Source organism: Pezoporus occidentalis, unplaced genomic scaffold (assembly GCF_034315485.1).
Source record: "Pezoporus occidentalis ecotype Australia unplaced genomic scaffold, CSIRO_AGI_Poc_V1 ctg263, whole genome shotgun sequence".
NCBI classification, from domain to species: Eukaryota; Metazoa; Chordata; class Aves; order Psittaciformes; family Psittacidae; genus Pezoporus; species Pezoporus occidentalis.
In genome coordinates this window covers 1,115,404-1,125,500 of record NW_026914534.1, presented here as the reverse complement: position 1 = coordinate 1,125,500, position 10,097 = coordinate 1,115,404, and positions in this window count along the sequence as shown.

Below are 10,097 nucleotides of genomic sequence, written 5' to 3'. Positions count from 1 at the left end.
GCTCTGAAATCCTCCCGAGTGAAGGGCTGAGCTGCCCTCTCTGTAAGGGGCACAGTGTGGTGCACGCAGGGGCTGGGTCTGCACAGGGCAGGCACAGAGAGGGTCATGTTGGACAAGGTAGCAGTAGCTGGGAGGGAGGTGCAGGACCGGTCCCTGCCAGCAACAGCCTCGCCAGATGGCCCGTATGGCCTCGTCTGCACAGGAAAGCTGCTCTGGCCTCAGCAAGCCTTGCTTTGAGCCAGCCAGCCGTGCCAGCCTCACTCCCTACACCCTGGCAGGGAGCAGCTTCTAACCACCTCCAGGGGCACAGGCCTGCCCCACAGCTGCCTCCAAATCCAAATTTCTTCTCCCTGTGCTCCCCTGCACTCAGACCATGTAATTCCCTCCCCTGTTCTTCCCCTCACCTTTTTATGTGGGTTTGGGGTTTTCTTTTCTTTGCCCTGCAGCATCTTTCCAGCTCAGGGTGTTGGGAGGCACAACCCACAGCACAATGACAGCAACCTTGGGAACCAACATGGACCCCACAACAGACGCATGCAGTCACACCCCACTGTAGATTGGCACAGCTTTTCTTGCACACCAAGCCTCTGCCAGCTCCTGGGATGAAGGCTGGGAAGAGATTAAGTAGCTAAGAATCAAGCTGGCAAATGAGTATGGCTCTTTTCTTTGTCTATCAATTCCTTAACTTTGCTTTTACCATGAAATGTGGAGAATACGCAGACTGATACAGCTGTTTTAGCACGCTCTCCTAGGGTAGGAAAATGTCTTTTTGCCACCAGGGCCTATTCTGGCTATGCAAGCTAAATAAAGAATCCTGGCAAAAGCATTTGCTGGAAGAACCACCTCTCTGCTAGGATTTTTGCCAGTATAGAAATGTATTTCATTCTGTCTTCCCTCCCCACCCCCTATTTCCCACTGCTGTCTACATCCTTGGCTGGCAGGACTACAGGACAAGGATCTGTAGCTCTGGCCTCATGCAGGAAGATTGGATTTTGTTTTTCACACCCTTGCAGACCACTCCTGAGTGCACTGGGAGCAGCCAAGGCTGCCATGGGGCAGTGGGAGACCTTGGAGGGGTTTTCTGAACCCTTCTGTGGGCTTGGAGGTTGGGAACTGAGCCTGAATCCACTCCATTTCTTCCAGTGAAAGGCGTCACTCCTGCCTGGAAAACCACGTGGTGGTAGATGTGCATTCCACAGGGATGGGAAGTGGGAAATGCAAAAGCCCTGGAGTGCAAGAGGAAGTGTGTCCTGTCTGCACAGAGACATAACCTCAGTGAGAACAAGTGCATGGAGGTGGGACTAGGTGGATACCAGAGCAGGCTTCAGACCCCTTCTCCTGTGGCTAAGTATATCTCCACTTCCTCTTCTCATATATATATATATATGTATGTACATATACATTCAGATGTATGCGTATATATGTATGCATGTATATACACATACACACCCGTTTTATACCTAGCCACTAACACTTGTTGAGCTTTCCCTAAGGCTCCCCCCTGCATCCTTCACAGCCCAAGTAGCCATGCTGAGACCCTCTACCACAGCCAGGCCCATGGCTTCTCCCACAGACTGCCCTCTCCCTGCTCTGCACACGCTGGGGACATCCTTCCCCACCCCTATACTGCTTTCTTTAATATCTCTGCCCAGCTGTGGTTTATAAATTGTTTAAATCTTTTCTAGGAACAGATAAAGATCACAGTTACCCAGAATCCAAAAATGCAGACAGCTTGAAATGTGGTTAGGCTCTGCCCTACTTTCATTGAGCTGAGAGCAAGGCTCTGCCAAGGTGCTCAGGGGAGAGGACAAGAGGAGAGAAGGAGAAAAGAGAAAGACCTATCTCAGCACACCACCCCTTCCTCCTGCCCCAAGAAGCAAACCCAACCTGTCCCCCCAACTTTGAACTACACCACTTCTCCTCCTGGTTTGCCCAGGATGTGCAGGTGAGCAGGGCATGGAGATGGGAAGCCTGGGAGAGATGCTCTCCTGCCTTGTAACACTTGACACAGGCACAGGCAACTCTCCAAGCTGAGAGAGGTGTGAGGGTTTTGCTGACTCAGGGCCATGAGGATGGCAATGCAGGGAGTGTTGCAGATTAAGAATGAGATGCGTGGCTAGAGTTTTTATTGTCCACACGCTCACTGACTGCTTTTCCCTATACTAAGTTGCTCCAAGATACAGAAGTGGAAGAGCTGCACAGGACTCCCCTCCCGTGAGAAATCCCCTGCCTGGGAAGCCGGTGCTGGGTTGCAGAGCTGCTGTGAGGCTGTGCCTGCATGGTGAGCACGGCTCCCTTGAACCATCAGGCCCCTCCAACAGCAATACTTACAGGAATATGCACTGACCTGGAAAGGGATACTGCTGAAAAAATCACCAGGAGCCCTTTTTCCTTCTCTCAGTGGGGCCAGCCCACACGACCAACCTGCAGACAAGGAAAGTGTTCCCCACACCTGTTTTACCTGGGGTCTGATTCCCATAACCCTGGGCTTTTCTCACAAGCACCAATCGTGTGCAGAGGAGATGGGACTCAGGTGGGGGAGAACAACTTGCAGATACGTACCTCTGGCTCTGTGACTTTCCCCAAAGTAGAGAATATTTGCTAAGCAATTCCACCTGTATTCTTCCAGATTTGGAACAGTTATATAGACAGACAAGCCACTTGCTGCCACTGATATTTTAAGGGCATTCATCAACTCTGCTTGGAAGGGTATGTATCAAAGCAAGGATCAGAGCAGCTGTGGGGTATTTTTGCTGGTGCTTTCACTAGTGGTAGCAACAGTGAGGCATTTCGGGAGACTGGTTTGATGTAGTCAGGACCATTGAGAGATGCTAAAGAAGGTATCGTCTGGAAGATGATATAGTCCAAGATCATTACAGTATTTATTAACACCACTTACAAGGACTGACTTGAACAGCCTTGGAAGGAAGAATGAAAAAGTGCCAGCAAACACATTACGCTTTCCTGCAAGAGGTTTTTTCACCCTATCGAAAAGCTTTGTTAGAAAGAATGATGAGAATGGTAATAATAAGGCACTATAATACCTGATCCTTCTATAATCTCTCTCTCTGCAGAGTTCGGGAGCACTTTACTGCTATTACTGGATTTGAACAGTCCCATCTGGATAACATATGACTGATTTGTTTGCATGGCTTATTTTAGGTATCTTGCCATGTACATTAGAGTTGCCTTTGTGTCTGACCAATTCCCTGCACAGTCCATAAGAGAGGGAAAAGACCTTCAGCTCCTGCTCTCCACCACCCCGTTCTCTCATCTCAATGACTTAGAGGGTTCTTCACAGAAGTCCAAGGATGAAAGGTGCCATCAGTCCCTCCCAACCCAGTACCACAGACTGAGGTTTACAACAAGGAGGCTGGATAATACCTAGAACATCTGGATTTGCACCTGTATTATTTTAGGCTTGAGATTCAATGAATCCCAACAAGCCCAGGTGCACCTAAAAGTCTAGTGGCAAAGGCCTGGCGCATATCTTGTTCTAATGTACATGCTCTATGGTCAGAATAGTTGCTACCGTTTAGGCTGAAGCCTTTAAACAAGGGTGTCTGCTATGTGCACACATTCCAGGCATGCACAGAACCAGGGAAGGCATGACGGATGCTCGCGTCTTTCTGGACTCAGCATTCCTTGCAATGCCATCTCAGTTACAGTGATGCTGGCAAGCTCCCACCACAGCTCTCCTTCCCTGTGGTGGCTAAATGAGTGAGCAACTCCAGCAACATCAAGAACTTTGCTGGCCTCTTGCAGGAGTTCTTGGGTGTGTGAAAGGGGGCACTATTTCACTCTGTGAAGGCCAGAAGAAGAGAGACATAACTGAAAAGAATTCAACTCATGCTTAAGAATGTTATTATAAAAAAATAGATTTAAAAAATGAATATAAGCAGGACACAAAAACTATGGCTTACATTACCTGTTTTCAGCCTGAAATTCACACAATTGTCCCTAGCTTACTGTGCAGGGAGTAAAACTGAACTTTCAGGCTGAATTCCCATAAAACTTAACAAACACAAGTTGCTCAATTATTTTGTCATTCCCACTGCTTTTTAAGGACCTTCTTTTCCTCTTGCATCCTTTCTATATCCCATCTGGCCTCATCAGCACACAGGTGGGGTTTCCAGTGCCTACCCATTCCCAAGGGTGTCAGCACATTTTGTTGAGGAGTTTAAAAGGACACATTAGTCCTGCCTTAAGTTTTCCTCCAACTTTGTTTATGGAGTACCACATCCAGTCTCCTCACTTTCATTCTCTTAGATTCTTTAGAGCCAGTCTTTGTCAATTTGTTTACTTCTGGTTTATTTTTGAAAGACAAACCCCCAATGGACATAAGCTCTCAAGTCCCTTTTGAAAATGCTGTCTTGTCTGTAAGTGCTTTGTTTGTGATCCTCTCCAATCCTTTAGGCTATTGTTTGTGAGCTGGAAGGCATCTGTGCTTGGGCTAATCACGTCAAATGCCAGCAATTCCCCCAGCATGATTTGTTGCACAAGCCAGTGGGAGCAGGGTTTGTTTTGATTACATTTAGTGTGGAAAACCCACATTTGCTCACATTGGCCTGACAAAAAAAGAGGGAGTGGAGGGGCTAATCCAAAATCATACAAAGGAAACAACAATCGGGTTATTGACTTCAATAGCATCTGGGACCAGCCCAAAAACTGACAGCTCTGATGGCAAGGGTGGTGTCTTGGGAAAGTAGGTAGCCGCGGGAACTAAAAAACTCTTGCTTTAAAAGTGTGTGCACATCATTTACTCTGGGTTGGATGAATCAGACACAGATATAGGAGGCTGCCACTGCTGTATGGTGTTTTGCACAGCTTCTTTTCAAAGCTGTGCAGCTCCTTTCTAAGATGAGGTTAGTCAGGCTGGGACCACCTAGCCCTGTCCCCTGCTAGCATGGCTGAGCAGACCAGTCCCAGCCATCACCCGAGGCCCTCAGCTGACAAATCAGACTCTCATTCATTCTGGATGATGGCAACGTTTTTCTCCCCAGCCAGTACCGGTTCTTGCCTCCAGGCATCAGATGGGTGTCCCAATTTCTCTGCTTCTGGAAGCCAGGAGGAAGCATCCAAGGGCTGCTCCCACTGGGGCTGCTGTCAAACTGCTGTGAGGGCACACAGCTGCAGACTGTGAGGTGGGGGTACAGGTCTGCCATGTGCAGACACCCCTTCTGCCTCGAGAGGCCCCAGCATGGGTACCAGGAGCTCCACACACCCCAGGGCTCAGATATCCCCTGCTGAGCCACTGCCCTTGCTGGCCTCAGCTGCATCCCTGCAGTTGAGCCTAAGTCTGAGCTTAGGCTGGCTTGTTCCCACACTCCTCCTGTAGCAGAGAGGTGCCCAATAAGGCACAGAGCTGAAAGCTGCACCTGGATCCCAGCTCTCCCCTACTTCCTAACCGAGCTTTTCCTCCTCCATCGGCGCTCCATTAGTCACCATTAATCCCTTTTTGTATTCACAAACAGGTTAACCTTGCCAGTGGTCTGTGGCAGGGATTTCCATAGCTTAAACTGTATGTTACATGAAGAAATGTCTCCTGCTTCCTCTGAGTCTTGCACTTGAGTATTTCGTCAGATGCCTCTTTGTTTAACAGAACACACTTACGTGGTCACCCATTCCATGGCACTTAGCTTTACAGATCTCTGAAGCAGACCTCAGCCAGCTCTTTTCCAGCTGAATACATCTGGTTTGTCAAGCCAGCCCTTACACAGGAATCATTTGGAAGTACTCTGCTTTGCCTGACTCAAAACCTCAGCTCCACCAGCTCTAGCTGAGATCACAAGGCAGCAGGAGCACACAGAGACCAGGCGGCTCTGCAGGGAGGCATCGGGAGTCACAGAGCAGCTCTGCCACATCTCCCTCTCCCTTTGACACCTGCTTTCCCTTTGAACACTGCCCTCAGTAGCCCTGCGCTCGCCGCAGGGCAGGCAGAAAGCTCCAGCACATGCAGTTACTGATGCCAAACATCTAAGGAGCTGGTGCAAAATGAGCTCAGTGAGACAGAGCCATCATACTCCCCTAACCAACGTATCCTTGTAAATTAAGGGGTTTAGCACATTTAAAGACTAATTATGCAACTACATATTTTTGGAGGGACATCAGGGTAAGGGTCCAAAACCGAGACCCAGCTATGTGCACACAGAAGGTTTTATTTTGAAGCTTAACTGTCTAGGAGGTGCTCATTTCCAAACACAGAGGATGCCCAAATATTAATAAATTTTTTGGAAAGGCTTTTGCACAAACTTGTGCTCTTAAAGTGAATCCTGAACCATCGAGGCAGATCCCTAATGGCATACAGACCCTGATGTCAGAGGTAATCAAGTACTATTACAAGAGCTGCTGGCTGTGGGGCCCCTCCTGCACACACACATGGGTACATATGGAAGTTATTAACAAGTTTTAGTGAGGGATTTTGGGAAATTAACCCCTGAGGCCCCGGAGCACTGCTAACAGACAGCTAGTTGAGAGCAGATGAAGAGCAGTTTCCAGCTGGATGCCTGCAGCGTGTTGGGACTGAAATCGAGGCCCTTCAGAACCGGCTGGTAGAGGAAGCCCCTCTCTCAAGGACTAAACTCTGCAACTTCTGCTGTTAGGAAGAACGGTTGAAAAAAAACATCTGCGAGGCTGTATAAGTTTCCTCAACAAACTGAAATGAGTCAGCTGGAGAAATGATATAACATAACATATAAAAGTGCAAACAATTTCATTCTATTCCCCAAATGGCGTTCAAGAGCTTGTGAGGAAGTTTGTAATTTCTTTGCGAGTCCCTTTAGGAGCCACCAAAAGAAACATTTGGACATGGGCCACCAGGAGCTGCTCCTACAAGGCAGAGGGACTGGTTTAGAGGCAGGGTGATTAAAGTGAACACCTCCCACTCAGGTACCCCTAGGATGTACATTCTTACGGCTTTGCTTCGTACATCTTCTCAAGAGTTGAAAGAAAAAGGCTTTTCTTCCAACATCCAAGCAGAAAATGAAGGAGGGCTCTGTAACGCCTGCCCACAGCCCATGCACTTTTCATGTTCCTGTTCTTCCCAGATTGGTTTCCTTTCTTGCACCAATCCTGATCTGCAAAGTGACCTCTCCTTGGGAATAATGAAGATACTCACCCATAATGTGCTTTAAATTTCCGTAATATAACAATGCTTGGCAGTTATTCACTGCTTTTCATCCACAAATCCCAAATCAATTCGCTGCAGCCCTGCATGGAAGTGACTGACTTGTGAGATGGAGATGAGCACTTGCTGTGCAATTAAAAAAAAAATAAATAAAAAAAAAGAACAAAATAAAGTAAATTTCATTAAAATCCAAACCATTTCCTCCCCCCCTTGGAGAGATTTTCCTAAAGCACAATACTGGCTGCAAATGGGGCTCTTCTGCAACCCCCAGCCATACAACCCAAGATGCTCGTTTTCAGCCAAATGAGAACAGTTCACAGCCAGGTCAGAGCAATACAGTCAGAAAGCTCTTCCCTCAGTGAGGTACAAGCACGGCCATAAACCAGACGCATTCCTGTGCTCAGTTATAAACATGGAAGAAATGAGCCCGCTCCTTCTCCCCTCCCCAGTTTCCAAAAGGAAGGTGGTAAGGCAGACAAGGCAGCTTGTTATTCACACCGCCAAGGAAGAAAAGGATCAAGGGGACAGGCAGGGTGCCTGGGGTGGCAGACCCAGTCCCATTCCTCCCACAGCAGACAGAGAGGGAGGGCAGCTGTGTTGCTTACCCCACCAAGGCAGGGCCTTCACCCAAAAGCCAGGGAACAGTCTCAAAACGCAAGTGTCCAGAGCCACCTGAAATGCCCACAGGGGATGGCAGGGCAGGCATAGGAGCTATAGGAGACTTGTGTTCTGCTGGAGCTCTACACGCAAAGCACTGAGGGTGAGCAAAGGGATAGTGTCCAAGACCAGGGCAAATCCATGGCAGCCAGCAGCAGCTGGAGCACGTGTGTGGCCCAGGAATGCTCCCAGCAGCACGGGCAGTTTCCCTCCACCAGCACGCCATGCCGCCATCCCGGTCTGCACACCAGCAGCACACTCCCTGTGTAGCATCCACCCTTCCCTCCACAGGGGGCTTTGCAACCACAGCCCCTGCAGTGACAGCACCGCCACCACTCTGCCCCATCACCTCCGCCACGGCCCATCCCACCTCTCTGCCCTATGCAAACACAGGACTGCAGAGCTGTTCAGGGGAAGGGACCCCTGAGAGTCCCCTCCAGCCCAACCTGAGGCTCACACCAGGGCCAGTTCTGAGGTCACGAGAGGTTGCTCCAGGCTTGACCTGTTGGGCTCTGAAACCTTCCAAGTGTGGAGACCACACAAAATCTCCAGGCAACCCACTTCCCATCTGGACTACCTTCATAGAAAAAGGGCTTCCTTGTAGCCAGCCTGGGCTTGTTCTCCCACTGCACACCACTGTGGTGAGCCTGGCTCCTTGCTGACCTCCTAGTAGGTGCAGGCAAGCTGCTGTTAGGTCCCTCTGAAGCCATGTCCTCTCTGGGCTGAACAAGCCCAGCTCCCTCAGCCGCTATTTGCAGGGCAAATGCTCCAGCCCCCTGAGGTTCTTGAGGTCACCCTCCCTCCTAACTTCACTCCAACTTACTACATTTTTTGTTGCACCAGGGAGTCCAAAACTGGATGCAATATTCTGACTGGGGTCTAAGGAACGAAGACTGCTGGGAGGTGATCACTCCCCTCATCTGCTGGTGGTGCTCCTGTTAATGCAGCCCAGGATGCTGCTGGCCTTTGCTGCCAGGCAACCTGCATGAGGATCCAGCTTTGCTGTCTGCCAGCACGTCCTGGTCCTTGCATATGTTAACAGTATCTGGACAGTGCTGCTTCAGGAGCTGCAGATACCAGTAACCCTGAGTGACAGGATGTGTGTTTGAGCAGGGAATGCACAGGACTATTCTCTCACAGCAGGTTGAAACCCAGCCCTATGTGACACTGGTTGGGGTAATGCAGGGCACACAACCCTCATCCAGGGCATCACAGCCTGTCTGAGGGCTCCAGTTCACCACATCTAATGAACCCAGTGACAACGAGTGATAAATTATGTGCTTAGCTTTCTGCCCTGGCCCTGCACCAGACTACAGCTCTGGAAGAGGCAACACCATAGCCACACACCAGCCATCACTCTGCACATGGACCCTGTGATAGTGAACAATCCCAGCTTATGCTTTTGCACTGGCCCAAGAGCCACAGCAGCCATAGAGCCACTGAGCTGCTCCTAGCCTCCCTGGGACCAAGAGGAGACAGTGGCAAGAAGACGGCCACTCCTCTGGCACTTATTTAACTACCTTGGTTCATAAGCCAATGCCCCGAGGTAAGAGGGCAGGCACCTTGCTGTCAGCAAAGCAACACAGCTCTCCAGAGAATGATTCAATGTCTAAGTTAGGCTCCTGTGATGAATCACACCCGTCTCTCTGTGTCTCTGCTGACTCCATGCTTTGGTTCCTCAGACAAGATACCTGAAGCCAAAAGAGCAAATTCAGAATAATCTCCCCCTCATGTTTGGCTTTCCCCCCTGTACAGGTCTGAAGGGGAAAGTCAGCGTGAGCTCAGCAGGCTGCCTGCCTGGCTATGGATGCCTCGGGATGTGCTGAATGATTCGGCTCTGATTTTACAGTACCTCAATTTCTCCTTTCACATAGCTGCTTTTAGTCACTTATTTCAATGACCTCATACATGCCTGCAACCCTGAAATGAACCATAACCTTATTTAAGCTGACCCTCTCATTTGTACTCGAGCTCACCAGTTTGAGTTCACTGATGCTGTGCCCTGTTCTAGGATCTTGAATTCTCATGCTTCTTTCAAACACCGTACAAGTTTTAAGGTACTAAAAATACTTCTGGAAATCTCAACCCTGTATTAATAGGAAGTATCTTCCGTTTAGAAAATTCTTTACTTGAATACAGTATGAGTTAAGCTTATTGTTCCCAACTAGGACTGTTCACTTACGTTCTGTTTTTGGTCTTTAAAAGAAATTCACTTGTTTGGTTTCAGTTTGATTGCCATGTCTTGGCACTAAGCTGAGTTTCCAACACGGCAATGGAATGAAAATATCACCATGTATTCATTGACTTTTTAAAA